General features: G+C 43.8%; 1 protein-coding gene across 8 annotated transcripts in view; it reads left to right on the top strand.

Moving 5' to 3' along the window:
• The first annotated feature begins 8,003 nt into the window (after window positions 1–8,003).
• MEF2A (myocyte enhancer factor 2A) overlaps window positions 8,004–27,824 on the top strand; it is a 95,091-nt gene continuing 75,270 nt past the window's right edge. For 7 of the 8 annotated variants that reach the window (XM_048519692.1, XM_048519690.1, XM_048519686.1 and 4 more), the window contains exon 1: window positions 8,215–8,384. The gene's annotated coding sequence lies outside the window, so the exon portion shown is untranslated. The other variant, XM_048519687.1, reaches the window with a different exon arrangement.

Raw genomic sequence — 27,824 nt, 5'->3', positions numbered from 1 at the left:
TGCAAAATGTGACCCATTGAGCCAGGGATCCCCCACGTGGTCACCACAGTGTCAGTTTATGAGTTTCTTGGCATCGGTGTGCTTCTTCCCCAAAGTGTCTCTACCACAGATCAAATAGTCAACTCTGGCTTTCTTTGACCTCACTGGAGTAAGAGATTCTTCAGAAGAACCCAGGAAACATGACTATTACATGACAAAGTCACACCTGTCTAGAGATTTTGGGAATGCTACAGAATTTCTAAAGGTTCCTGGAGAGGACTGACATCACTTCTGGGTTTCCTGTGGAAGTGATGTCACACTGTTCAGCTATTTTTTTGTAGTTTTCCCCACCGCTGCTCCCTGAGACTGCCTCAGTTCCAATTCCTTGTCCGTGGGGAACTGAGGAGTGGCGCACAGTGATCCTCTAGGATTCTGCCCTATGCTTTGTAGTACAGAGCATAGAGACTCAGGGAGGCAGCCTAGAGAGTCATTTGGATGTGATATCACATCTTCCCCAAACTCAACCCTCCTGAAGCATTGCCTCCCCAAATCTCTGGCATTTGCTAAGGAAGCTGGGGAGGGACGATTTTCCACTGGCGATTAATCCTGGGATAGTAACCCGAAATATCCAGGTTTCCTTGTGATCTCCCCACTGCGCTGAACCACAGAAGACAGATCAGTCCCATTTCTGGCGATCTCCCCCCGCCCCCCCCACGGGATTTTCCTGGACCTTTTTGAAAAAACACTCCAATGGGAGCTAATAGGAGATGGGGACTACACATTTGAGGGTTCATAACTTTGGCTTTCATGAACCAAACTTCATCAAAGATTACAGAGATCAGTTTCCCTGGTGAAAATGACTGCTTTGGAGGGGGAACTCTGGCACTGCAGCCCCGTGAGTTCCTCTAAACTGCCCCTTCCCTAGACTCCACCTCCATAAGTTTAGGAATTTCACAACCTGGATTTGGTAATGCTGGCTTCATAGGGAGCAAAGCAGCACAGAAAAAAAAAAGAACTATTGTACTAGAACTACTGTATCCCCATGTGAAGTTGCATATATTTGTGGTCTTAAAGTTGGGGAAATGTATTGAAGTACAAAGTGGTGTAGTGGTTAAGAGCAGGTGGATTCTAAGCTGGAGAACCGGGTTTGATTCCCTACTCCTCCACCTGAGTGGCAGAGGCTTATCCGATGAACCAGATGTGTCTCCACACTCCTACATTCCTGCTCTGTGACTTTGAGCTAGTCACAGTTCTCTCCCAACTCTCTCAGCCCCACCTACCTCCCAAGGTGTCTGTTGTGGGGAGGGGAAGGGAAAAGAGCTTGTAAGCCACCTTGAGTCTCCTCCTCCTCCTCCTCCTCCTCCTCCTCCTCCTCCTCCTCCTCTTCTTCTTCTTCTTCTTCTTCTTCTTCTTCTTCTTCTTCTTCTTCTTGTGAGCAGTGGGCTTGTGGCTTGTGCATTATTTGAGCCTGTGCTTTTCGACAGCAGGACTAAATCACAGAAATGGCCAAACAGCAATTACGTGCCTTTATAGATACAGAGCGTCTTCGTCTTGCCCTCCTTCCCTACAATTGCAGTCCACCCTTACATTTCAGGATGCGGATTTCTAGATAGCCTTGATCTCTTTCCTCATTCAAGCTCATGCACAGCTCCTGCAGATGGAGAGATCGTCTCTTGCCATTTGTTCATAGGAATGACTGTCAATCCATCTGGTGAGTTCTTAGACGCAAAATCTGGCCCTCCCTTCTGGCCTGAAACATTTTGACAGGTTTCTCGCTAACAGACTGTGCTGGAAAACCCAACTGTACAGTTTTTAGGGGTAACATCCTTTTAAACCCAAATAACATGGTAGAGTGCCTCTAAAAACAACTTTTGCAAATGCTGATTAGCAATTTTGAGGTGTGGTTTGCAAACCTGGTCAAAAGCATATTGCAGAATGTATGCATTTTTAAAAAAAGAAATACTGTGTGGCAAAATACAGAAGCAAGACTCTGTGTATAATATGTCGTCAAGTTGCATCTTATGTAGGCGACCCCCCCAGGGGTTTTCAAGGCAAGAGACCTCTATGGTTTCCCATTCAAGTACTAACCAGGGCTGACTCTGGTTTTCCGCAAATATCACCTAAAACGTTTGTAAAACATTTTCAAACACCCCCCTTTTATGATGATTTGTCTTCATTCAACCCCTTGAAACAAACTTCTGAAGTAGCCCTTTTCTCCAAGGGAACTGATATCTGAGAACAGGAGAGTTCTTTCCACCACCCTATTAGCAGGGAAAGTGTGGCTGTTAACATCCAGACCACATATCAAGCCTGGATCTTCATTCCAGAGGGCAAAGTAGCACATGCATGCACAGATGTGGGTCTGGATAATGCTTTAGCCATAAGAAAAGAATATTAACCTTTAATAATAATCCCTGGAGTTACACTTCTGCTGCAGTTCCCCCCCCCCCCCAACTCCTGACATGATGCCAAGCTCTATAACCTGAACACATTTCCCTCTCTAAATATATCACAGACTTCTAAAAGCAGGGTATGTGTGCTAAGAAAACACAGGGGACAATATCGTTCCTAAAGGAGGCTTGTGTTTGCTTCAACCCCCCCCCCCCACACAATTTCCTGAAGAGTTATTAAAAGAAGGTGGCAAACACTCCGAAGGATATGAAAATTAAAAAATTGTCTGAAGGAAACTTGTGAAAAGGCTTCTGGTTTCGGCTGCTGCCAAAGAATCCCAGCTATGTTATGTCAGAATGCTTAATTGCTAGCTGCATTTTTAATGAATGGAAAGAGATGGCAAAATCAGGAAACCGAGGCAGGCTGTGAAAATAAAATTCCAGTTGGCGCGTAGGAGACTGGACCCGACATTAATATCCCTGTGTGTTTAGAATATAATATTACAACGAGGCATTCAGTGGATCAAATGACCTCCCCCCGCCCCAGCCCCGAACCAATTAACCCTTGATACAAGTGATTTAATTTGTTAGAGAAAAGTCTCGGGGCTAAAACCAGTCTTGTGGGCATATTCCATTGACCTAGGCTAAAGCTATAAAGCTGATAGGTAGTGTTGGCATTATACCTCTATGGCATTATACCCCACTGAAGTCCCTCCCTTCCCCAAACCCCGCCCACCCACCTCAGCCCCCCCTCCCACAAATCTCCTGGTATTTCCCAACCCTAATGGGTAGGAGTTACTTATTAGAAGAAGAAGAGAGAATAAGAGTTTGGATTTATATCTCCCCTTTCTCTCCTGTAAGGAGACTCAAAGGGACTTACAATCTCCTTTCCCTTTCCCCAACAAACATCCTGTGATGTAGGTGGGGCTGAGAGAGCTCAGAAGAACTGTGACTAGCCCAAGGTCACCCAGCTGGTGTGCGTGGGAGTAAACACACTAATCTGAATTCTGCAGATAAGCCCCCACAGCTCAAGCGGCAGAGCGGGGAATCAAACCTGGTTCCTCCAGATTAGAATGCACCTGCTCTTAACCACTATGCCACTGCTGCTCCCAAGTGCACTCTGCTCATGACCAGAGATTTTTTTTTCTATTTTACCATGGAGAAAATGGCTGCTTTGGAGGATGGACTCTATAGCATAGTATCCCATTGAGGGCCCCGCCCTCCCCAGGCTCCGCCACCAAATCTCCAGGAGTTTCTCAACCTGGATCTAGCAACCCTACCCTCCTATTCCTAGTGGAGGAACTCCATCATCTTAAGGTCGGATGCCTCTCAGTGTCCTTTAATCTCCTTGAACAAAACCATCACCAAAACCTTCAGGGATTTCACATGAGCCAAGGAAAGCATTGCTTAACCTAGCTTTAGTGATCGAGAATAAAAGAGAGAGTTTCCATTTTCTAAATTACATCAAGGAAAACTATCTTGGATGTGTCTTTTCTTTATTCTAAGGTAGGCTTGCTAACTCTAGGTTTGGAATTGGCCTGGAGATCTGGGAGCAGTGGTGGGATCCAAAAATTTTAGTAACAGGTTCCCATGGTGGTGGGATTCAAACTGTGGCGTAGCGCCAATGGGGATGGGTGGGGCACGACAGGGGCGTGGCCAGGCATTCCGGGGGCGGGGCATTCCTCGGCAGGGCTGTGGCAAGGATGCAGCCGCTGCACCGGTTCTTGGGCGGGAAACGAATGCACGCAGGCGCAGGCTGCCACGCACACCGGTGCATCTCCTGCTAGACTGCTTCAAGTTCTGCGCGCTACTGCTGAGAGGAGGGGCGTAACTAAGGCAAAAATCACATGGCAAAATCACCAATTAGTAACCCCCTCTCGGCACACACAAATAATGAGTAACCTACTCTCGGGAACCAGTGAGAACCTGCTAGATCCCACCTCTGTCTGGGAGCCCTTCCTTCCTTCCTTCCTTCCTTCCTTCCTTCCTTCCTTCCTTCCTTCCTTCCTTCCTTCCTTCCTTCCTTCCTTCCTTCCTTCCTTCCTTCCTTCCTTCCTTCTCAGCACCCCTCTACACACACACATACTCAAACTGTATGGTGTCCAGTGCAGCGTGGGGGGGGGGGGGATTTCAATGCTTGTCCCAGGCATCATTTTTTGTAGCTACGTTCCTGCTGGGAAGTGGAGTGTGTGGAACATTTGGGGAGGGAGCACAGCCTATTATAATGCAATAGAGTCCACCTTCCAAAGCAACCATTATTTGAACTGTTCTCTATGGATTGGAGATCTGTTGTAATTTCAGAAGATTCTCAGGTCTTACTTGTAGGTTGTCAACTCTTAGTCAGCACATGAAGCTGATTTATATGAAGGCAGACCGTTGGTCAGTCAAGCTTAGTATTGTCTGCTCCGGCAGTGGCTCTCCAGAGCCTTCAGGAGGGTCTTTCAAATTTACCTCCTACCTGATTCATTTAACTGGAGATAGTGAGAATTGAACCTGGGACCCTCCATGCTCATGCACTGAATCACGCTTTCCTCTTTTCTGGTTGTCCTCTTGATTCTTATTTATTTATTTATTTATTTATTTATTTATTTATTTATTTATTTATTTATTTATTTATTTATTTATTTATTTATTTATTTATTTAAACTTTTATACCGCCCCATCCCCAAGGGGCTCTGGGCGGTGTACAACATGAATCTCAGTACAAATAAATATGCTTAAAACCTTTAAAAACAGCAGTAGGATAATAAGAGGCGTCCAAGTACCCTAATTTTAAATCCTTCCCTAAGAGGGAGGGAACGGCAAACATACTTTTGAAAGCGGTAGCGTAAAATAATTTTTTTCAAGAGCTTTTTTTTTTTTTGCAAAAATCCCATCTTCGAACAAAGGGGATACAACCAACTCCACTTTGAATTACATTAAAGGTGCAATTTCTTGATGTTCTGAAAAGCCAGAGTAGGGCATGCGGTTGCTATTTATAGAAACTCCTTTCAACCCAGCTGTTGGATCACATTAACATGTGGTATGGTGCGAAAATTCCAACAGATGAGTGTGAATCCCAAAGAGACCCAAGTCCCATCTTTTGCTTCTCTCTTACACACGCACTCTTTTAAAGCCCACACAAAATATCACAAACTTTGCTTGTATCTGGATTGATAAGATAACACAATCGATAGAATAAAGCTTAGCTATTTCTGCCATTTCATATCTAATGCCGAGAAGAAAATAAACTTTGGAAAGAGAGTCAAAGTCAGCCCTGAAGAAGAAAGGTGCTAACTACTCTTGGAACTGTTTGAAAGAGATTTTCTTTCTTTCTTCCTCTTTTTTTTAACCTGTAACTTCAGTCTGGCAGACATACCGTCCGCCCACATTACAACATTCTTATACAAGCTATGTCTGATCTAATGTTGTGTACTTTGGCCACAAGATCTGGAAAAGCAAATATTCCTAAGGCAATTTAAATATCATGTGCGCTGTATCCAGTACTGTAGAAGCATTAAATGGTTGAAGACAGGGTAATTGTGAAGTCGAGATGTCTCTTGCGGGCACCACAATGAGGAGAACGACACAATTTTTTTAGGTTAATGATAACACTCCCAGGACAAACGATGGACCTTGCATTTAGGGGAGGCGTTGGTTGTTGATCATGGGAAATCTTGTAAGGTGTTTTTGTTAAGCGCATGATACCCATCAACAGTTTGGCACCTCCAAAGTTATCGAGTTTCACTGGCCTTCCCTTGGACCATGTAATTCCAGTTTCTTTCAAAATATCTCCCCACCCGCAAAGTGGGGAGATATTGTATGGATATGCCATTAAGTCACAAGACCCCAGCAAGGGGCTTTTCAAGGCAAATGAGAAGCAGAGGTGGTCTGCCATTGGCTACCTCTGCATAGCCACCCTGGACTTCCCTAGTGGGCTTCCGTCCAAATACTATCTTGGGCCAAGACCTGGTGAAATCAGGCTAGCCTGGGCTATCCGTGTCAGGGTAATGTACATAAGTAAGTGCCAGTTAGTTGCAACCAACTTATAGTGACCCCCAGCAAGGAGCTGTAAAGGCAAGTGAGAAGCAGAGTTGGTTTGCCATTGCCTTCCTCTGCAAAGCCTTGGTGACTTCCCATCCAGGTATAGACCCTGCTTAACTCCCAATATTTGATGAGATCAGGCTACACCATGCTAACATTGTTCCCAAGAGCTTCCTTTTAGATAAGTGTGAATGCTATTTGCTTCTTTATTTGCTGGATTAAAAATAATAATATCTGAATCTTCTTGAATGAACATTAGACACCAGCATGTCAGTTACCTGGGGTTTGTCAATTACTGGTGGTTTGTCATGTATTTGAAAATGACCCCCATTCCTCCGCTACCAGCGAAGGCACCAAAAAACACTCTGTAAACTGTCACACATCTGGTCAACATGGGCCAAAAGTCCAGATGCAAACACAGCAATGAACTTGCGACATTTGTGGGTATTTATTAATTTTATTTGCATGGGAAAAAATAATCCCAAAGGGGTTCACAGCCTTTAAAATTCAATGCACCAGCATGGTGGGTTTTGCACATCCTCACAGAATTTCTGTCAAGAAAAACAGGCTGTGATTTGTTGACATTTATTTATTGGAAAGTTTTAAATTTTTAGATGATTTTATGTTTTATATACATGCTGTAAGCCTTTAAAATTCAATGTATGGTGCACTTCGTACGTCCTCATAGAACTTTTGCCAAGAAAAACAGGCTGTAATTTGCTGGCATATATTTATTGGAATATTTTGATTTTAGATTATTTTATGTTTTTCATACATGTTGTAAGGTAGTACATCAAATAAATAAAAAAATACTTAAAACATTCTAGCGTTTTTAAGACAGGTTTAAAAAGATCAGGATAATCCCCCCCCCCCCCCCCCATCCTTTTTTTGAATTAAATTAGAAATTTTGGGGAGACCTATCCGTCATTGTAAGAGGAGTGATATGATTGGCTGGCGGCCGCCGGCCATATTAATTCCATCAAATCACTTCTCTGCTCGTAGAACATCACACCTCCGGGCTTCGGAAACTATAGAGCCCGTGATCACTTTGCACGTGTGAAACCGTGATGTCATTCACGTGTTATGTTATGTACCGAGCGGAGGATATTAAAAGTGCTTTTGGTTACTGAGATAAAATGACCAGTTATCGGACAACGAAAGGCCGCGGGAAAATGAACCTTTAACCGCCCAAAACGGCTTCCCAGGGAAACTGAGGGCAGGCTAACTTTGATGCGCATGCGCCTTCCCTTCAACCAGCGGTTATGCGTCACTTGTTCCCTTGGTCGGGGAGAGAGGCGGGCTACCTTTTACGCATGCGTGCGGCCCCTGACACTCTCAAGACCCAGTCAAGGACTGTTCGGGAACAGCTCCTGCGCGCTCCCAAGTTCCGATTAGCCATTTGTCATCCCGTGCGCCTCTCTCTGATTGGATCTGCTCCTCTGTCAAACAAAATCAGAGGTAGCCGCCCACTAACATTTCCCTGATTGGGCGAAACCTCGTTATTTCCTGACCTCTGTCCGCTGATTGGTCCTTGACCTCTAATCCCGCCCTCCCTCCGCCCTATCAGCTCCCAGCATTGGCCGTAACGAACGTAACAAACCGAGCCGCTCCCCTTAGGTTTAGCCGATATAGTCCCATAGCGGATTCCTCATTTTCTATTAAGGAAAAGCGCTCCAATAGTCACGCCTGCGGGGTTGTTGTTCTACTTTGAGACGCCGTGTTGCCGCTGTGTACAGACATCCCTGCTGTGACGTATGAAGGTCCGTGGGCGGAAGGATAGGAAAGCGAAGTGATGAGTGAAGAGAACGCGTCGAGTGTGCGTAAAGGGGATTGGAAATAGCTCCGGCTTTGCTGGGCCGCGTCGCCTAAAAATAGCGCCCTGTGGGTATCCGTCCGCCGGTGTCAGCCTCAGTTGGGGAGGCGGCAGCGGAGGAAGAGGAGGAAGAAGAAGAAGAGGAAGAAGAAAGGGGAGGAGGGGGCGGCGGCTGACGAGTGAGTGAGGGGACTGGGGGGAGGGGTGGCCTACGAGGGAGAGGAGGAGGATGCTGGATTGGGGGGAGGCGGTTCAGAACCCTAATGTTTTCCTGTTACGCCCCCCCCCCCCCATGTTCAACTCAACAAGATTGTGGGGTAACAGAATGCGAGAAGCTCCGGGGGGTGTCTCTGTAGTCCCCCCCACGTATGATTGGGGGTTGGAGTGGTTTGGCTGAGCTGTGAAACTAGGGGAGGCTTGTGGAGGTCTGTGTGGTGCTTATTTTCATTTATTTATTTTGCATGCAAACACAACACACACACACACACAGGGTTCTTTGGCAGGCTGTGCTTCGTGTGTAGGTTGGGAGGCCGTGTCTGTTCCGAGAGTCGCTGGAGGCGGCTTGGAAAGTGGAAACAAATAGGGCAAGATCACGGAAATCGAAAACTGGACAGGTGATGATGTAGGTAAATGTCAGTACCGTTTTCTCTCTCACGTGCGTGCAGATGAATGTGTGTGCATATATCTATAGATACACATATATATATAACCCACAGATATCTCTGTATGCACACGTATCTGTGCGCACACATCACACATATCTGCCCACACACGTTCATGCGTGCATATCTGCACACACTTACGTGCACACAAATATATCTATGCACGTACACACTTATATATTGATGTACAGAAACATTTATGTTCACACACATTCTTATGTCTATGCACACATATCAATGCACACAAATATATCTGTGCATTTACACACACCTAGATTTGTGTACACACATATCTATTCACATGCACATATGTCTATCAGTATGGGCATGACCTGAATGACCTAGGCTACTCAGATCTCGGAAGCTCTGCAGGGTCAGTACTGGTTAGTACTTAGATGGCAGACCCCCAAGGGATTCCAGGGTTGCTATGCAGAGGCAGGCAATGGCAACCTCCCTCTATTTGTCTTGGAAACAACACTACAACATTGCCATAAGTTTGGCTGTGATATGACAACAACTAATAGCCCAAGCTAGCCTGATCTTGTTGGAGCTTTGCTACTACGCAGGATTTGCCCTGGTTAGTAATTGGATGTGAGACTACCAAGGATTAGCAGGGGCTCAATGCCGAGGCAGGCGATGGCAAACCACCTCTGTTAGCTGCCTTTTTTCTTGAAAGCCCTACACATTGCCATAAGCCGGCTTTGACTTGATGGTACTCTACGCAGATGTTGTGAATTTGGGGAAAGGTATGGAAGGAACTATGGGGTTTATTTTTTTCCCCTACTTTGTTTATACTTTGCTTATACTGAAGTGGCTTATAATCCTGTTGCCTTAGTTATGTCTGCACGATCACCCTGTGAGGTAGACTAGACTGAGAATATATAACTAACCCAAGATCACCAGTTGGTTAAATGACAGAGTGGGGATTCAAACCTGCAGCTTCTAGGCCCTGACATGATATTCCAACTTCTTTATCACGTTGGTCCTGTTCATATATGTATATGTACTTATACTGCAGTCTATTGAGAGTCTAAACAATCTGCATTTATATATATGTAGGTAGGTGGTATTATTTGTTTGATGGTTAGTCAGCAATGTTGTGGTGTAGTAAGTCAGCAAAAGAGTTTTGGTATCTGTGTGATAGTTATACTTTATATACCGTGCATGATACCACTAGTCCAGTGCTACTTTACTAATAACATTTATTTAGTCATTATAAGTGACTTAGTTTATATGGTGCTCAGGACTCCTGTTCTATTTTATTGGTATATAGACTGTAACAGCCAGTGATCTTTATATGAAATATATTTGTTTATATTTATGCATCAAATTGTTATAAACTTTGTATTGGAAGAGAAATGTTTGTTTCAAAACTGGGGGGATAGCTTTTTGGAAGGGGAAGTTGAGTTTTCAGCTGCAGGGGAAAACAGTGCGTGAAAATAGATGTATTTGATGCCTTCTTGCAAGAACTCTGCCCTCCCCCCCCCCCCCCACCTCATGTAAGATCCTTTCCCAACAGACTGTGCTGGGAGAATTATTACTATTCTTCAGTTGGTTTTGGGGTGCAGGAAGGATCTTTTGAAAATGCATATCCTTTTCAATTTCCCAGAATGGGATCCATGTCTTAAAAGCACTTTTCCCCCAGCTTCTTGTCCCATGTGTCCCATTTTTCCAAGGGTGTGTTTAAGTGCAACGGAAGTCCACAACATCCTGTCTTTCCCCTCAGTTGGTGGCTCTTGAGGGCAAGAAGTGTGGCAGGCAGGGTAAGATGCAGAGGAAGGAAGGATGTAGACGGCCTTGTTGACAGAATCATGTTCCTTCTCAGACTGTTAATTCCCCTCACATTCTGTCCTGGGGATATCCTTTCTGGTCCCTTCCTTCCGTCTCCCTCCCTCCTCCATGGACTGCGAGGTTGAGCAGAGTCAATTGTGTATTTTTTTGTCACAGATCCTATATGGCAACCTTGTAGGGTTTTTAAGGCAAGAGAATGTTTGGGGGTGATTTGTTATTGGAGGCCTCCATGTCACGTCCCTGGTATTCCTTGGAGATCTCCCATCCAAATACTAGCCAGGGTCAAGGCTGTGTGACTGGCCCAAGGTCACCCAGCAAGCTTCCGTAGTACCAGTGGGGATTTGAACCGCAGTTTCCCAGATCTTAGTCCAACGCCTTAATCACTACATCATGCTAACTCTCAATTTAGTGTAGGAAAGGTGGAAATGTAGGAGCAAGCAATTGTAGATGCTCCATTCTTTCTTCCTTAGACCAGTAGTGGAGAGGGGAGCTCTTGGGTGATGTGCTTCATATATAGAATCAGAATGCAAAGAGAATGGGTTTCAGGGCCAGATTCTCATTGTTGGAAGACTCTTGAAAACTTAATTTACCCTCACGGCTTAGGAGTTAGAAACTGGATGCCATCAGTAAAACTGGCACAGAATATGTAACAGGTTGAATTTAGTTTCAGGGAAAAATAGTAAAGGGAAACTTTTTATTTGGTTAGGGCCTAGGTAGGCCTAGTAGTAGCTTGCCTATTACTGGTGTTCTGCTGGAAGAGGTACACAGATGGGTGTATCCGAGTACGTTCCTTCTGTGTTTCTTTTTATGCTTAGAGCTCTTCTGGATTAATGACAGACTTTTAGTCAGAAATATTTGTGCATACACTGTGCAATTAATTCAGATACCTGCTTTGGAAGCAGTGGACACAATGACTGCCACAGACCCTTCTGTAAAAGTGGTTGACTGTTTGCACACTTCTGTAAAACCTTAAGCTTCAAGAAGGCAGCCTGTATTTTTAAGTGTTTCTGCTAGGGTAGAAATAAAGCATACAAAGGAGTCAGATTCTTCCGTCAGAGTGAAATAGACACTCCTGTGATCCGTACATATGAAGCCAGGACTTTTCCAGCATACTTTTTGTGCTAATGTGGGAATCCAGAGAAGAGATGTGCAGGAATAAAAATATTTTGCAAGCACCTAGCATTAACACACTGAAGATGAATTGATAGTAATTTTTCAAGTAATGGCCAATCCCTTCACCGAAAAAGCATGGCTGTTGTGGGTTTTCCAAGCTGTGTGGCTGAGGTTTGGTAGTTTTAGCTCCTTTCTTGACATGCCTCTGAAGATGCCAGCCAAAGGCACAGGCAAAACATTAGGAGCTAATAGAGCAAGATAAAAGGAGAAGTAAATTTTCCATTAGTGGAAAGCAATTTTACTGCACACAGTATCTTTCATGCCAAAGCATGTATGCCACTAGTATGTTCCAAAAATCTGTATCAGCCGATCTGTGGCCTCCTATACCTGTTACGAAATTGATTATTCTCCAGAAGGGGTGAAATCTTGTGATTAGCTAAGTGTCAGTTAAAGGAAAAAAGGAAAGGGAAACACTGAAGCCCTTGAAAGCTTAGAGAAGCTGAAAGAGGGAATAGGCAGGAATCTGTGTCCTGTAGCACCTTAAAGGCCAACATAATTTCTGGCAAGGTATGAGCTTTCTGAGTCACAGGAGGGAAGATATTGCTTCCTAGCTCTGTGATAACTGGGTGAGACCTTGCCTTTTCTCATTTTAATGACAACCAGTTTTCATATCAATAAAATGGCAGCACTTGCTTGCTTGGCTGTGATGAATGAAAATATTCTTGTTTACTGCATATCAAGGGGATACCGATAAGATTTTTCTGTGGAAAGACTGAATCGCGAGGCTAGTTGCTCATGTTCAGACTAATGCCAAGTCAAAGTATCTTACTGCTTGTGTTTCTAACCATTCTAGAATAGCTATAAACTTTGGGGGAAAACCCCCCAAAACTAAGACTATGGTAGAATCTGAGCTCCAGTAATTGGAAGATTAACTTGGATTTGGAGCTGTAGATAATGCATAGCCTCGGTAGATTAGATGTCAGGAAGAGGGAATAATATGATCTGAGGGGCCTGGCTTAGGAGAAGATTAAAAGATAACAATGCATCTAGAGGACTTGGAGTTTATGTTTTCAAACACATGTGCTGTGTTGCATCCTGCCCACAGGAGGACGAACAAAATGAACGGAAGATAACGATGGTACTTCGATAACATTTAGGGTGTGATTTGGAGCAAGTCTGGAAAATGTATTCTGTTATCAGTTATTGTGAAAGTAATATCTTCATTTGGGATGGATGAGTGAAAATAATGTCTGACTGCATATGTGGATTACCAAAAAAAAATCTCAGTGGGATTACTGGAGAGCAGCACGTGCACTTTGGCTACTGGGCCAGTGATGTTTGCATTGAAGGTAAATTGACATAAGAGGAGCGGATGAAAAGGAGGTGTGGGAAGGAAGACGGGGCCTGTGGAAATTAAGGAGGCGAGGTGGCCTGAGCCAGCATGGTGTGGTGGTTGGAGTGATGGTCAGGATCTGGGAGACCCAGGTTCGAATTCCCACCTGGCCATGGATTGGATGACAGTGACAAGGCACAGGCTCTTGGCTGAACATTCCTCACAAGGTTTTTGGGAGGATGGAAAGAAGGAGAGGTGATCAGGCGCTTTGGGGAGAAAGGTGGGTTATACCTGACGTAAGTAAATAAATAATTGGTTATTCTCTGTGATGTCTCTGTTTTACTTGGCTGACAGGTACAAATTAGTGAAGTTTAAGATCCTGCTCTGAGGGTGCCGTGTTAGTTTTGATGCTTCTTTCATTGGTTCTACCCTTTCAAATACGCTTGGGGTTTTTTTTAGCCATGACCTGTACAACCAACTTAATTGGAAGATGGTTTAGGTTGAACCACCTCAGTCATTTGCTTAACGGGACTCACTGTATAATTGCTTTGACCACTGGTAGTAGAAAGTGCTGTTGAGTTTGGAGGTGGTTTGCCATTGCCTGTCTCTGTGTATCAACCGGGGACTTCCTTGGTGGTCTCTTGGTGGTGACCCTGCTTGGCTTGTGAGATCTGATGAGATCTAGTGCTTTGGCCGTTACTGCTATATAAGACCCACAATACATAGGGAACTGTTTTTGAGCTACAACATGGCTTCAATAGGTGGAAGAAGGAGAAGAGTTTGGATTTGTACCCCACCTTTCTTTCCTGTAAGGAGACTCATGGGGGCTTACAAGCTCCTTTCCCTTCCTCTCCCCGCAACAGACACCTTGTGAGGTAGGTGAGACTGAGAGAGCTCTGTGTCAGCATGTCCAGTATTTGAGGTAGGAAGGGATCCTTGCCTTTCTTGAAACATTTCTCTGCTTAGCCATCCCCAATATTAGAAGCAAGCCAGAAGTGGGGTTGTGGTTAAGAGCAATGGACTCTAATCTGGTGAACTGAGTTCGATTCCCCACTCCTCCACATGAAGCCTGCTGGGTGACCTTGGGTCAGTCACAGTTCTCTCAGAACTCTCTCAGCCCCGCCTACCTCACAAGGTGTCTGTTGTGGGGAGCAGAAGGGAAGGAGTTGTAAGTTGCTTGGAGACTCCTTATGGAAGAGAAAAGTGGAGTATGAATCCAGACCCTGCTCTCCTTTCCTGATGTCTTGCCTTGATTCTGTGTTTTCCATTTTATAGTTTCTAGTTCTTTAGGACTGCACTTCTAGTCCAGTATACAGATGATGCATGAGAAGAGAACCCACCTGTTACCATATTGTGGCTTAGCTTCCTAACAGAATGTTCTGGATGCCAATAAAGTATGGATTCAAAATTGGTGACCTAAAAGTCAAAATGAATTTTCCATGCATTAGCCTCGTTGTTTACAAGCAAAATTATATTTTTCAGACTTGCTGTTGGCTTCCATGGTTCAGAAAGCCTTTTTTTTACATCTTAGTTTTGTTATCAGATTGTGCCTTGTTCAATATCAGGAGCTATGGTTTGATCTCTTCAGATTTCTCCCTATTTTAACATTAATTAGATATGGGATTGGCACCCTCTAGCTTCAGAAATGCGAGTAGTGTGAAGTCCTTGAACTTACCCAGGTGACTTTTGGGTAACATAAATTAATACTTTCAACAATAGCTCGTCTTGACCTTCTAGATCTCTGTTGCAGCTGCTTAAGCATGTTTGTCTTCAGTAGAAGTCAGGTATAAGGTAATAAATGAGATGCTTGATTGAGACAGCTAATGTTTGAGTGTAAATGTACCAAGCGGAAGAACTGTATCATTTATGCCTTTCTCTGTTTGTTACGAAAAGACAGCTTGAAGCATCCCTGCAGCAGTTTTAACCACGGGAACAATTTGTTCACGAGCGGCAACGTTACATGGAACAAACTGTTAGGAGCGCTCATGTTTGAATGCTTTTGGTGTGATGATGTCACAGTCACAGCTCTTGCCGTCTGACCTTCTGGCTTTGAAAGTGACGGTGGGTGTGGCCAGGGTTCAGGGATTAGCCAGATCGAGGAGGAGGCAGAGCCAAATCATCGTGTTGAAAAAGCAAATCACTGAGAGCTAATTACTCATCTGTACCCACTGCCTTTGTTTGCTCTCTGTTTCCTTATTTTGGAAAGCAAGTTGCGGTGAGTTGGGTTATTTGGCTGAAGTATATTGAGGTTCGCCTCATGCTGGTGTAAAAGAAATGACCAGGAATACAGAATAGAACACTATGCCCACTGGCCACAAATTACAATGGAGGATTAAAGTGCATGTGCAATTTTAATAATGACTAGCGCTCTTATGTAAACATTAAAAAACTTACATGACCTGATCAACACTTATAAGGATTCATATGCACAACAGAAGGACTGGTGGCAATTTACCAACCAGAAAAAGGTTGCGTTTAGGCACAAATAAGACATCTCCCCGCCCTTAAAGGTAATTATTCCCTTTGAAGAGCAGTTGCAGTGAGTTATGTTATATGGCTGAAGTATATTGAGATTTGTTTCATGCTGGCATAAAAGAAACGACCCCAGAGACAAATGTAGTAATTGAAATAGGATGATAATGGAATAGGTTGCTGAAAAAGAGTTGAAATCAGAACTTTTTTTAACCTGTGTGTGAGGCAAAGCTCACCTTTGTAAGCTGTCAGCCATCTCTGCCACTCAGGTAGTGGTGTGTATCTTGGCATATGTATAAACCGTAACTTGCTTTGCCTGTGATATGAACGACTTGCAGTACGTAACGCTTTTCTTCTCCCATTCTGTCGTTGTCATCCCTGTTTAAAGTGTCGTAACCAGCTTGTTATGAGACATGACTCCTTCCGTGGGGAATCTACTTTTAAAAATACACTTCCTGAAACATACTATTCATGGATCGTGGTCTAATTTAGAAATGTGTCTGGCGTAGTAGCCAATGAATGAGTAAAATATAGCAGCAGTTGAAAATAAAGGCTGTGCTATGAGAGTCTTAATTCTTATGCCTGAATTCTCTTCCTGGATTCTTTCCTTCCCTTCTCTTCGGGTTTTAATTTTTGCTTTCTGTTTTTTAAATTGTGAAACTTGCTTGTATTTGTTATTGTCTGATCATAACATCCCCATCCATAGGAGGGGCCAAAAGGTTTTTAGGTACCCTGTTTCCCTGAAAATAAGACCTACCCCAAAAATAAGCCGTAGGATGATTTTGGGAGATTTTTGGAGGATGCTTGAAATACAAGCCCTGGTCCAAAAATGAGCCCTAGATTCCCCAACGCAGCTGATCTGGTCATGTGGGGGGCGCAAAATCATGGGGAAAAAATAAGCCCTAACACATCTTTTGGAGCAAAAATTAATATAAGACCCTGTCTTATTTTTGGGGAAACACGGTAGCAGTCATGGCCTTGCGCTGGTGCATTTGCCCTCCCTGGGGCACTTACCCAGCAGAAGGGGCAGATGTGCCAGCGGCCACCCATCCCTCAGCTGCACACTGCAAAACCCAGGCTGGGGGGCAGGCTGGGGCATTCCCCAGGGGGCAGAGCTGACATCAGTTAGCTCGCTCCCAAAGTTTAAGGATAGGAGTGCTTCACCCCAGCCCTCTGACTTATGCCACCCTTTTGGTGGTGTAAGTCCTGTAAATTCTATGGGGCTTTCCAATAGCAGGGTGGTGGTTTCAGAAGTTTTTCTTGCTTCCTGTGCCACTGGAAAGCCCTCTTGGAGGCGGTGAAGTAACACCACATTGGTGCCCCATCCCGCCACCTCTGGCTTTGGATGGGACTGCCCAGCTCAAAAAAGTTTGTTTTTGATTAAGGTTTTTTTTTTTAAAAAAGATACTCATCAGGCCATAAGAAAGAGCTTGCTGGATCAGACCAGAGTCCATCTAGTCCAGCTCTCTGCTACCCACAGTGGCCCACCAGGTGCCTTTGGGAGCTCACATGCAGGATGTGAAAGCAATGGCCTGCTGCTGCTGCTGCTCCTGAGCACCTGGTCTGCTAAGGCATTTGCAATCTCAGATCAAGGAGGATCAAGATTGGTAGCCATCGTTCGACTTCTCCTCCATACATCTGTCCAAGCCCCTTTTAAAGCTCAATTTATACTGTAAAGTTTTGATTGTTTATGATGGGAACACGGGAAACATACTATTTTTGGGACCTGTTTTTGAGAGCCAGCGTGACATAGCGGTTAAGGGCGGTGGGCTCTAATCTGGAGAACTGGATTTGTTTACCTGCTTCTCCACATGAAGCCTGCTGGCTGACCGTGCACCAGTCACGGTTCTCTCAGTACTCTGTCAACTCCACCTACCTTACAAGGTGTCTGATGTGGGAAGGGAAGGTGATTGTAAGCTGCTCTGAGACTCCTTAAGATTGAGAAAGGCGGGTATGAATCCAAACTCTTTTCTTCTTGTCTAATTTTTCATGCAAACATCTTTGTACGGGGCTACATTTTTTTAAAAAAAGTGAGCTAATGACATTTGCAGAATAGAGTGAAATACAGATTTTCTTCTTTGGGTAGCCTGAGGTGTAATTGTTGCGATTTCTGTCATGTTTGGCCTATATTAACTTCCTCTTCTGACAGATGTGATAGTTGAAAACCAGATCCACTGTTTTGATTTATCATTTTTGGTCATGTTACATTGGCAAGAGATTAATGGGAGATGCATCATGAGTAGTATGAAACATTTCTAGATGTATTTATTTATTTTTATTTATTGAATTTGTATACCACCCTCCCCAAGATTTTTTTTGTGTGTGCTCACTTGAAATACCGTAGTGATTACAGAAAACAGTGTTGCTACTCCTTTTAAAATGCAGAATAGCAGGTTTTTATGTTTCAGTGTCGGTTTCAAAGTCGTCCCTGTGGACAGTTGGGACTGTCTAAAGCAGCAGAAGGGTGCCTTTTTTATTCGCTGTCAAGTCACACCTGACTTACAGTGACCTCATAATGTCAAGAGACATTGAGAGGTGGATTGGCATTGTCTGTCTCCATGTCACAATCTTGGTGTTCCTTGGAGGTTTCCCATCCAAATACTAGCCAGGGCTAACCTTGCTTAACATCTGAGATGTGATGAGATCATTAGCTAGGGCTATCCTGGTCAGTGCAAAAGCATGCCTGTTTGGAATATACTCGGTCTGAGTCTAAGATAAAAGCCTAGCTGTTTGCTTTCTTTCTGTCTATATTTATGAGCAGAGTCATCTGCTGGGACTTCCAGTTTCTCCTTTGTACGCTACTCATCTGTTCCCATGGGCATATCTGGAAACGTACCACTGCTTTCTCCTGGCTCTTCTGGTGTTCTCTATGCCCTGTTGTTGGTCCTCCAGAGGACTTGGTTTTCCTCTCTGTGAGACAAGATGCTGAACGAGATGGACGACTGATCTGATCCAGTTTTATTTTCTTATCAGGGCAAGGTCTTGGCCATTGTGTCCTGCTACTGGCTCTCTAGAGGCAATGATTGGCCACTGTGTGAGACAGGATGCTAGACTAGATGGACTACTGGTCTGATCCAGCAGGGCTTGTCTGATGTTCCTATGAAGGTCTTGGACTCTAGACCCTGTTGTTGGCCCTCCAAAGGAACTGGCAGCCCACTGTGTGAGACAGGATGCTGGACTAGATGGACCTCTGGTCTGATCCAACAGCGCTCTTCTGATGTTCTTATCACAGACATTGACACCTCTGTGCCCCGTTATTGAACCTGCAGAGAAACTAGTTGGCCACTGGATGCTGAACTAGATGGACCACTCAAGGTTCTTCTGATGTTCTTATGAAGGTCTCAGCCTCTATTCCTCCAAAGAAACTGCTTGGTCACTGTGTGAGCCAGAATGCTGTACAAGATGGACCACTGGTCTGATCCAGCAGGGCTCTTCTGATGTTCTTTCTTGGACTCTAGGCCCTGCTGTTGACTCTCCAGTGGAACTGATTGGCCACAGTGTGAGATAGGATGCTGGATCACATGGCCCACCGCTTCATCTATTAACACCTAGTATTCTGTTGTCAAGATACAATTATTGATGGATTTCTTAGCCTTACGGTTTGTTTGACCATCCTTTTCCATCTTGTGATGTTTGTACTCATACTTGGTGACAATTCCTGATCTATGTTGATTTTTCATCTCCCGCACAGTGCGCAAAATCTGCAAAATCTTCTCTTCATGTATGGTCATACATACAGTCTAGTTAGCACCTTACATTTCCTGAGCAATTTCCTTACACTTCCTAGAGATTGGTCTAGCTTGCATTGTTGTAAGGTTTTTGCATTTTACACATTCCTTTAGCAAAAAGCCATTCTTGGATACATTGAAATGGGCCTGGTAACACAATAGGATCTTTTATTCAGGTAGTAGAAAACGAACCTGGAAGAAAGTGAATGGTAGAAGTGGATATGCAGTGTGTACAGCCAAGCTAATCCTGGAAATTAATACAGGAGATTGTTGCAAACATAGGCCTGGAGAAGGCCTGGGGCATTGGATGTGATGGTATTGACACAAATCGATTAAGTGTGTTGAACAAACCCTTGGGTTCAGGTGACAATCCAAGATTAAGCATATTCGAATCGGTTATGAATCCTGCAGTACAGGCAAGGAAATACTTCACCACTTTCATTGTAGCTTTTGGAGGTCCAAATATCTGTCAGTCTTTCTCTGTTTTTATGTTGTCTGGGCACCATACCAGCACCGCAGACGTAGGGTTCAATCCTGCATTCAGGCTAATGCAGTGGATTGGAAGATTGGGCTGTAATTCATTGTGACGAAGGTGAACTGCCTGAATAGAATACATTATGAAAACATGTCTTCAGTTACAGTAGACGCAAGGCTTAATGCCTGAGTAAATTTTCAGTCAGGTCTGTTGAAACTTCCCCGCTACTGAATGTTTTTCTGAAACGGAGCTATGTGCAAGTTTTACTGATGACTTTTAAGCACACCCAACAGCTGGAAATGCACCTGTGACTTAGAACAGCCCATTACTTACCGCATGTTTTCCTGTGGTTTCAAGTTGTGAATTCCTGTTTCAGTCTTTGTGCTTTTAAGAGAATAAATTAGAGACAGGCCAGTAACAGATGACAGCAGTTTCAGATCTCTGTATGTACAACTCCAGTTTTTAAAAGTGAGATTAGCAAATACTGGTTTCAATGGCTTGCTGTTTTCTAAACCATTTGTAAGTGGCAGTTTTTAAAGCTTCCTGTAGAAGATGCCATGAAGTATTAGAAGTGCACTTTATAAACTATATATCTTTTTTTTAACATATAAACTTGCCAGGAACAAGCAGGATAGTAACAAAAGTGTAGCCACCATACGAAGATCTGCTGTTAAATAGCACCTCCATTTGGAAAGCTTTCTAACCACTGAGGCACAGTGAACCATAATAAACAACTTGGTTCCACCTGGAAATATCTATGGCATACCTGTGTGCAGCACAAGAGATTCGGCCAGTTATTTCCAGGGGTGGGGGTGGGGGGTTAAAAGAAAAACCTGAACATCAGCACCCTTTGGGTTTGGGGAGACTCAGCCTAGAAATGCTTTGCCTGCAGCTGTCCGTTTGTGTCTGTTCTTCTGATCATGGCACAAGAACAGCTGTGCAGGATCAAAGCAGCCGGTCCATCTAGTCCAGCTTGGTGACCTCCTGAATGTCCCTGGAAGGTCCACAGAGAGAGCACAGAAGCCAAACTCTTCCCCTTATAGAGTAGCCAGTTATCAATCATACTAAAAACGTACAGAGAACTTTTTTTTTTATATATGTGAAAGTCTGGGGGAAATGGGGGGAGGGATTTCCCCTCAGGGTTTTTTTCATTCCTAACACGGATTTTTACCCCTGTTTCTTCTGCCGCTGCTGTTCACCCACGCCATGAAGGGACTTATGTTCTTGCACCATTTGTTAAGATAAGCTTTTAATTGTTATTGTTTTTAATTATGTTTTAATATCTTTTTTGAACATAAATGTCTGTGTTTTTTGACACTAGCCACCATGGTTGGGAAGAAATCAAATCATAAGAAATGAGAATTTTTAAAAAAGTAAATGCTTGTGTAATACCTCCTCTTTTACAACAGGTGAAATAATTCCTAAGGTAAAGTTTTTCATACTTAAAATTTATAACATGAAAAGAATTTGAGGACTTGGGGGTTATTTTCTTTCAGTCATTTTTAAAATATATCTTGAGGAAACCACCTTTGCCTTGAGTAGTCGGACATTGCTGCTTCCACAGGCAGCCCAAGGCCCACTTGCCTTGCCATTACAGTTGGCAATAAAACGTTTGGCTTGTGGGGTGTCCTAACTCTGGTGCTTCAGGATAGCCTATGGATAAGCCTGAGGACTGAACAATTCCCATCAGCCCCTGGTGATTGGCCATGCCAGCATGGGCTGATGGGAATTGTAGTCTATGAACCTCTGAAGCGCCAGAGTTGGACACCCCTGCTTTAAGCCAAACCTGTGTCTTGCATCTCTTGCTGATGAAAGTGAAATAGTAGACCACTGTAGCTGGCATCTCAGCTGTTGGCAGCCAGGCATTCATACTTGATGCTTCAGCTGCTACTGCTCTTCAAGGAAGCAGATAGCGAAAGAATTAGGAAAGCATTGCCAACCTGATGTTCCTTGGCAGTGTCCAATACTCCTGGATCGGATTTACAGGAACTTGGCTGCCTTGTAGGCCAAAGTCTATAAGGTGTCATTTGTAATGTCTGCTCTTAAATATATGTGAAATGCAGTGATACCTTTCCACCTATGTATTCAAGCTGTGCCTGGGGGCTGGTGATTCCTGGGTAGGTAGGTAGTAGCGTTATTTCAAGGCATCTGTAAATGCCTGTCAGTGTACACTTAATGTCTTAAGGGCTGGGCCCTTTCTGGGTTGCTGAATCTTGCCATTCATTGCTTCTTTCTCTCTATGCTTACAACTATAGATAACAGCGGCATCTCTGGACTTCTCTGCGCTAGGAGGGGTGGCCAGATGGCTCTGTATCTTTCCCTAGACCTTGGGAAGGGACTTTCGCTTTCCCTCAGTTTTCCCACTTTGTGTAGTTGGGGGGAGGGAGTGGACAGGGGAGGTAATAAAGCTCTGGGCATTTGGGGTGTGGGTTAGAACTGGCTTTGCAAACGCCAGGGGTTCAGTGTCCGTTCCAATAAAGACTTCTGACTGAGAAATCCAGAGTCTGTCATTGAATGAATCATAGACCTGACGACACCATGTGCACACTTTGTCACTTTGATCTTTGTCATTATGTACTTTCTCAGTAGATATTAACAGTACAGCTACTATTGTGTGTGAGGGTCTTCAAAACATTTTGCGGTTAACAAGGGGTCCTTGTTCTTAGAGTTGGGAACTAGTGCCGTGCGCGATGGGTTCACAGCCACAGAAGTAAGTTTCTGAGAACACTGGTAAAAAGCAACACGTTTTTCTCTAGCTGCGCAAAGGCAAGCTGCCTCTGTTCATCTGTTGCTTTCAGAATCCAGTAGGGACATCATAAGTGGTCTTTGACTGGATGGCACTTTCTTCTACCACATGGTTAAAAGTAATTTGTGTTGACTAGGATAGTGGCCACAGAAGCCTATTTATTTTTCATTTATACCCCTCCTTTCTTCCCAGTGGAGATTCAAAATGGCTTACATCATTCCCCCCTCTGCTTTACCTTTACCACAGTGTTGTGAGATAGCTGAGTGTGTGATTGGCCTGGGGCTACACAGCAAGCTTAAGATGTATTGTATATTTTCTTTGTATATTTCTATATTTTCCTCTTAAGGTATACTCCTGTTGACAAACAATTGTTTCTCAATGTGTACTGGTGTTAGTGAGTTGAAAAGCTTTTACTTTTCAGTTAAAAAGCTTTTTGTTCCATAGTTGTTCTCATCAAGGATTTTAAATATGGGTAATCCCTGCTTTAAGGAGAGACTTTTAAAAGGTGTCTTAACAGCCGACCTTCTCTATTTGAAGTCCCTGGCTGTCACTATTGATAAAACATGAGCAGGTTTTAAAATTGACTTCTGTAGAGCTGTTTGTTGGACTTGTGCGTAGACGCCTCCCTAATTACAGTTCACTGCTCCCATATTTGAAAAAAAAATCAATTTTCAAAAGTAGCTGGATCAGCGCATTGAGAAGAAAACCTTGTTTGGCAACTTAATACCGAAAATGCCTGTGCTTTGATAGCATGGTTTGTACAAATGCCACTTTGTACATAGCGCAGTTAATGAAAACAATGGAATGTTTATGGAATACTAAATCAAACATTGAACCACAATGGAAACCTGTAAAATCTTCCTTATTGCTTACCAAACATATGTGGGTGTGAGTCCAGTAGTCCTCTGGGGACCAATGAGGTATAAGCTTTCACAAGTCAAAACTCCCCCCCCCCTTGCTTTTATTAAAATTAGCTTCCAATCTTCTTTCCAAAATGGACCCAGTAAGTTGCAATAAACCATGAACACTTAAAATGCAAAAGCAAGATTCAAGTCTAGTAGCATCTGAAAGACCAAAAGGATTTCTATGGTTTAAACTTTCAACAGTCAAAGTTACCTTCATGAGATGCAAGTAGGAATGGAGATCTCTCAGTGCTTGTATCTGGAAATCAAAGCATCTCCCCCTTGGGCAGTCTTTGCACTTATTTGTGCTGGAACGGAGTTTTCTCTGTGCATCCTCCATATCTGCAGAGAGGAACTGAAACCTGTCCTGTGCTGAAGCTCCGGGGACGTGGCAGGTATAGTGTTCCTGTGGGGCATAGGGGCAACTTGGAGTACTGTGTTCAGTTCTGGTCACCACATCTCAAACAGGATATCGAAGAGATAGAAAAAGTGCAGAGAAGGGCAACGAGGATGATTGAGGGACTGGAACACCTTCCTTATGAGGAGAGGTTGCAGCATTTGGGGCTTTCTAGGGTTTGGAGAGGAGATGCCTGAGGGGGGAAACAGGCGGTGGTTTTCTCCTTTTCCCTTTGACTGTGTCCCAGTCATAAGTACTTCTATCAAGCAGCAAAAAGATACTGTGCCTGGGGCTAAACTGTTGAAACTTCAATTATTCTGATGTCCACACCCAGGAAGGGAGACCACTATGTCTTTGTAACATTTTTTTGGTTAAAGAAAACCTTTCTTTGATAATTTTGTAAAATGAGATTTAAAATCCAGACACTGTTATGCAGTAGTTAATAAGCGAGGAGTTCATGTGCATACTTGGATGTCTCTCAAGAGACATTATTCCCCCAGAGGGAATATGTGCTATTATTGTTTTAATATTGTTTTATTGTAAGCCACCCCTGAACCCATTGGGGAAGGTGGTTTAAAAGTCAAACAAATCAAATCAATTAGAGATGTGAAGTTCCCAAAACAATAGAAGTTGTGGCAGAAAGAGGACTTTGAGTCTGTATCTTTGAAAAATTAGAAATGCACACAATGCATATTCCTGATCAGACCTAACTCACAACATACAAATAGATCAAGTAGAAAGCACTGGCATATAAAAATGTAGTGTTTGGGTTTTTTGTGGAATTCAAATGTTTTATCATTAATTAATTAATTAATTCGTTCGTTCGTTTTTTAAACCACCCTCCCTTGAAGGGCTCTGGGCAGTGTACAATATAAAAACTATAAAAGCATTAAAATTATTTCAGATTAAAACCATTTAAAACATCAACAATAGATACTGTATATACTTGTGTATAAGTCGAGGCACCTAATTTTAGCACAAAAAACTGGGAAAACCTATTGGCTCACGTATAAGTCGAGGGTGGGAAATGCAGCAGCTACTGGTAAATTTCAAAAATAAAAATAGATACCAATAAAATTACATTAATTGAGGCATCAGTAGGTTAAATGTTTTTGAATGTTTATTTCAAAGAAAAACAGTAAACTAGTTCTGTAAGTGGAAAAGAGGGTCAACAAGAACAATATGGTCTCAACAATAACTGTGCTTAGGCTAGTAAGTAGTACAATACTCTCAGAGTACTTGAGACCCCTCCTGATGATTCAGCCAAGTTTGGTAAAGTTTGGTTCAGGAGCCAGTTATGGACCCTCAGGTGTTCATTTCATTGTTTCCAATGGGAGCTAATAGTAGATGGGGCTACATTTTGAGGGTCCATAACATTTGGACCCCCTCAACCAAACATCACCAAACCTGGCTGGTATTAGCAAGAGATTATCCTGATGATACCACCCAGGTTTAGTGAATTTTTGTTCAAGGGGTCCAAAGTTATGGACCCTCAAAATGTAGCCCCATGTACTATTAGCTCCCATTGGAAACAATGGGGGATGGGGCATTCCCAATGGGGGATGGGGCATTCCCTGAACCAAACTTTACCAAACTTGGCTGGTATCATCAGGAGTGTCACCTGATGATACCCTGAAATTTTGGTGCTGCTAACCTAAAAACTGCGTTCCCTGGTGCCCAACAAACCCTAACCCTAACCCTAACCCTGATGATACCACCCAGGTTTAGTGAATTTTTGTTCAAGGGGTCCAAAGTTATGGACCCTCAAAATGTAGCCCCATGTACTATTAGCTCCCATTGGAAACAATGGGGGATGGGGCATTCCCAATGGGGGATGGGGCATTCCCTGAACCAAACTTTACCAAACTTGGCTGGTATCATCAGGAGTGTCACCTGATGATACCCTGAAATTTTGGTGCTGCTAACCTAAAAACTGCGTTCCCTGGTGCCCAACAAAGTAAAAACCCTAAAATATTTTTTAAAATACATCTCACTCGTGTATAAGTCGAGGGGGGCTTTTTCAGCACAAAAAATGTATACGGTACTACAGGAACTTTAACTGTAACAGATGGCAATAACACCCCCCCCCCCCCAGCTCACTGGAGGCCAGGATTGAATGGGGTCTCAATCAACCCAGCTGGCCAAATGTCTGGCGGAACAGGTCCATTTTACAGGCCCTGCAGAAAGCTTGTAGATCCTGTAGGGCCCTGATCTCCTTTGGGAGCCTGTTCCACCAGAGCGGGGCCAAGGCTGTGAAAGCCCCGGCCCTAGTACAGGCCAGCCGGATCTGTTTCAGGCCGGGGACCTCCAATAGGTTCTTCTTTGACGATCGGAGGGACCTAGCGGGGCAATATAGGGAGACATGGTCCCTCAGGTATGTAGGTCCAAGGCCGCTAATGGCCTTAAAGATTGGTCTGGCACCAATACTTTGAACATGACCCAGAACTCGCTGGGCAACCAATGGAGGTGGTGAAGGACCAGCTCAGTCATCAGCCTTACGCTGGCATTGTGCAGCAGGCTCACCGTGTAAACTTTGTGGAGGAAAGATATTCAAAGTAATACCCAATCGTAACCAGCAGAGCATAGCAGTAGAGTTGGGCGTACATAACCCCTGCCTGTCAGTCAAGGAGCAGCCTTCTGATAGCACCCCTGTAGCTTCTGTATATTAAAGTCTGTCTCTTAGTCCTTGCTTTGCCTCCAAAAAAAAAAAAAAAGACAGAGAAGAAAGAAGAACAGCATGGTGCTCGCAGGTGTATGGAGAACCACCCCATGCTCTATTGGAGCCCTGTACCTGCCAGAGACTTCTGTGCATGACGCATTTCAGTTCCTTTCTACAAACACAGACCTTTTGACAGGTAGCACACAGAGAAGGCAGCACATCACTCCGTTATCTCTGCTTCAAATCTATTCGCTTCTCCTAAGCAATGACTCAGATTTGAGGTGGGGAAAATGAAAGCTGGATTTTTCATTTGAAATGTGATGTCGGAGGAGAGTTTTACAGAGAGTTTTATGGATGAACAAGGCTGTCAATGATAGGATGTTTTGGAGGACATTGATTCATGGGGTTGTCATAAGATGGAAGCAACCTGTATGCATTTAACACAGAAGCACACATGCAATTTCCCATGGTAGTACCCCTAAGGCAGTGGTGGCGAACCTTTGGCACTCCAGATGTTATGGACTACAATTCCCATCAGCCCCTCCCAGCATGGCCAATTGGCCATGCTGGCAGGGGCTGATGGGAATTGTAGTCCATAACATCTGGAGTGCCAAAGGTTCGCCACCACTGCCCTAGGGTGAGCAATCGGAATATACATGTGTTACTTCTCCAGTTGCTCACAGTGCATGTTGGGTGCAGGTGAGGCAGCGGCCTTCATTTGAAAGGTACCTGGTGCAGCAGCAGCAACATAGAGGCTGGATGAGTGAACTTAGATGCCACAGAACATTTTTCCAACTACACAGACTCATGGGGTAAAACATCTTATGAGGCATTTGCAGTCCTCCATTGGTTTGAGTGAAAAACCACCTAAACATCAGGAAAAACGTCCTGACAGTAAGGGCTGTTCGACAGTGGAATTCACTGCCTCGGAGTGTGGTGGAGTCTCCTTCTTTGGTGGTTTTTAAAGAGAGGCTGGATGGCCATCTGTCAGGAGGGCTTTGATTGTGTGTTGTTGCATGACAAGGGGTTGGACTTGATGGCTCTTGTGGTTTCTTCCAGCTCTGTAATTCTATATGTACCAGGGTAGGAAAGATTGTAGGGAGTTGTAGTTTGGTAGAACACCACAACTTTAACAATCAGCACTTACTGTGATCAGAAGGTTAGTCAACATCAGCACAATTTATATACCTGTACAAAATTGATATACAGGGATCATAATTATTGTGCAATTTTTTTTCTTCTCATAGACTTAACATGCCTGAAGTACTGGGTTCAAATGCTGCTTGTGGTCAGCTACTAGAGAGGCCTGATAGGAATCTCCCTATTACCTTAGATAGTGTA

This window comes from Sphaerodactylus townsendi, linkage group LG17 (assembly GCF_021028975.2).
Source record: "Sphaerodactylus townsendi isolate TG3544 linkage group LG17, MPM_Stown_v2.3, whole genome shotgun sequence".
In the NCBI taxonomy this organism is placed as follows: Eukaryota; Metazoa; Chordata; class Lepidosauria; order Squamata; family Sphaerodactylidae; genus Sphaerodactylus; species Sphaerodactylus townsendi.
The sequence above is the reverse complement of the archived record's forward strand: the minus strand, read 5'-3'. Positions and strand labels throughout refer to the sequence as shown.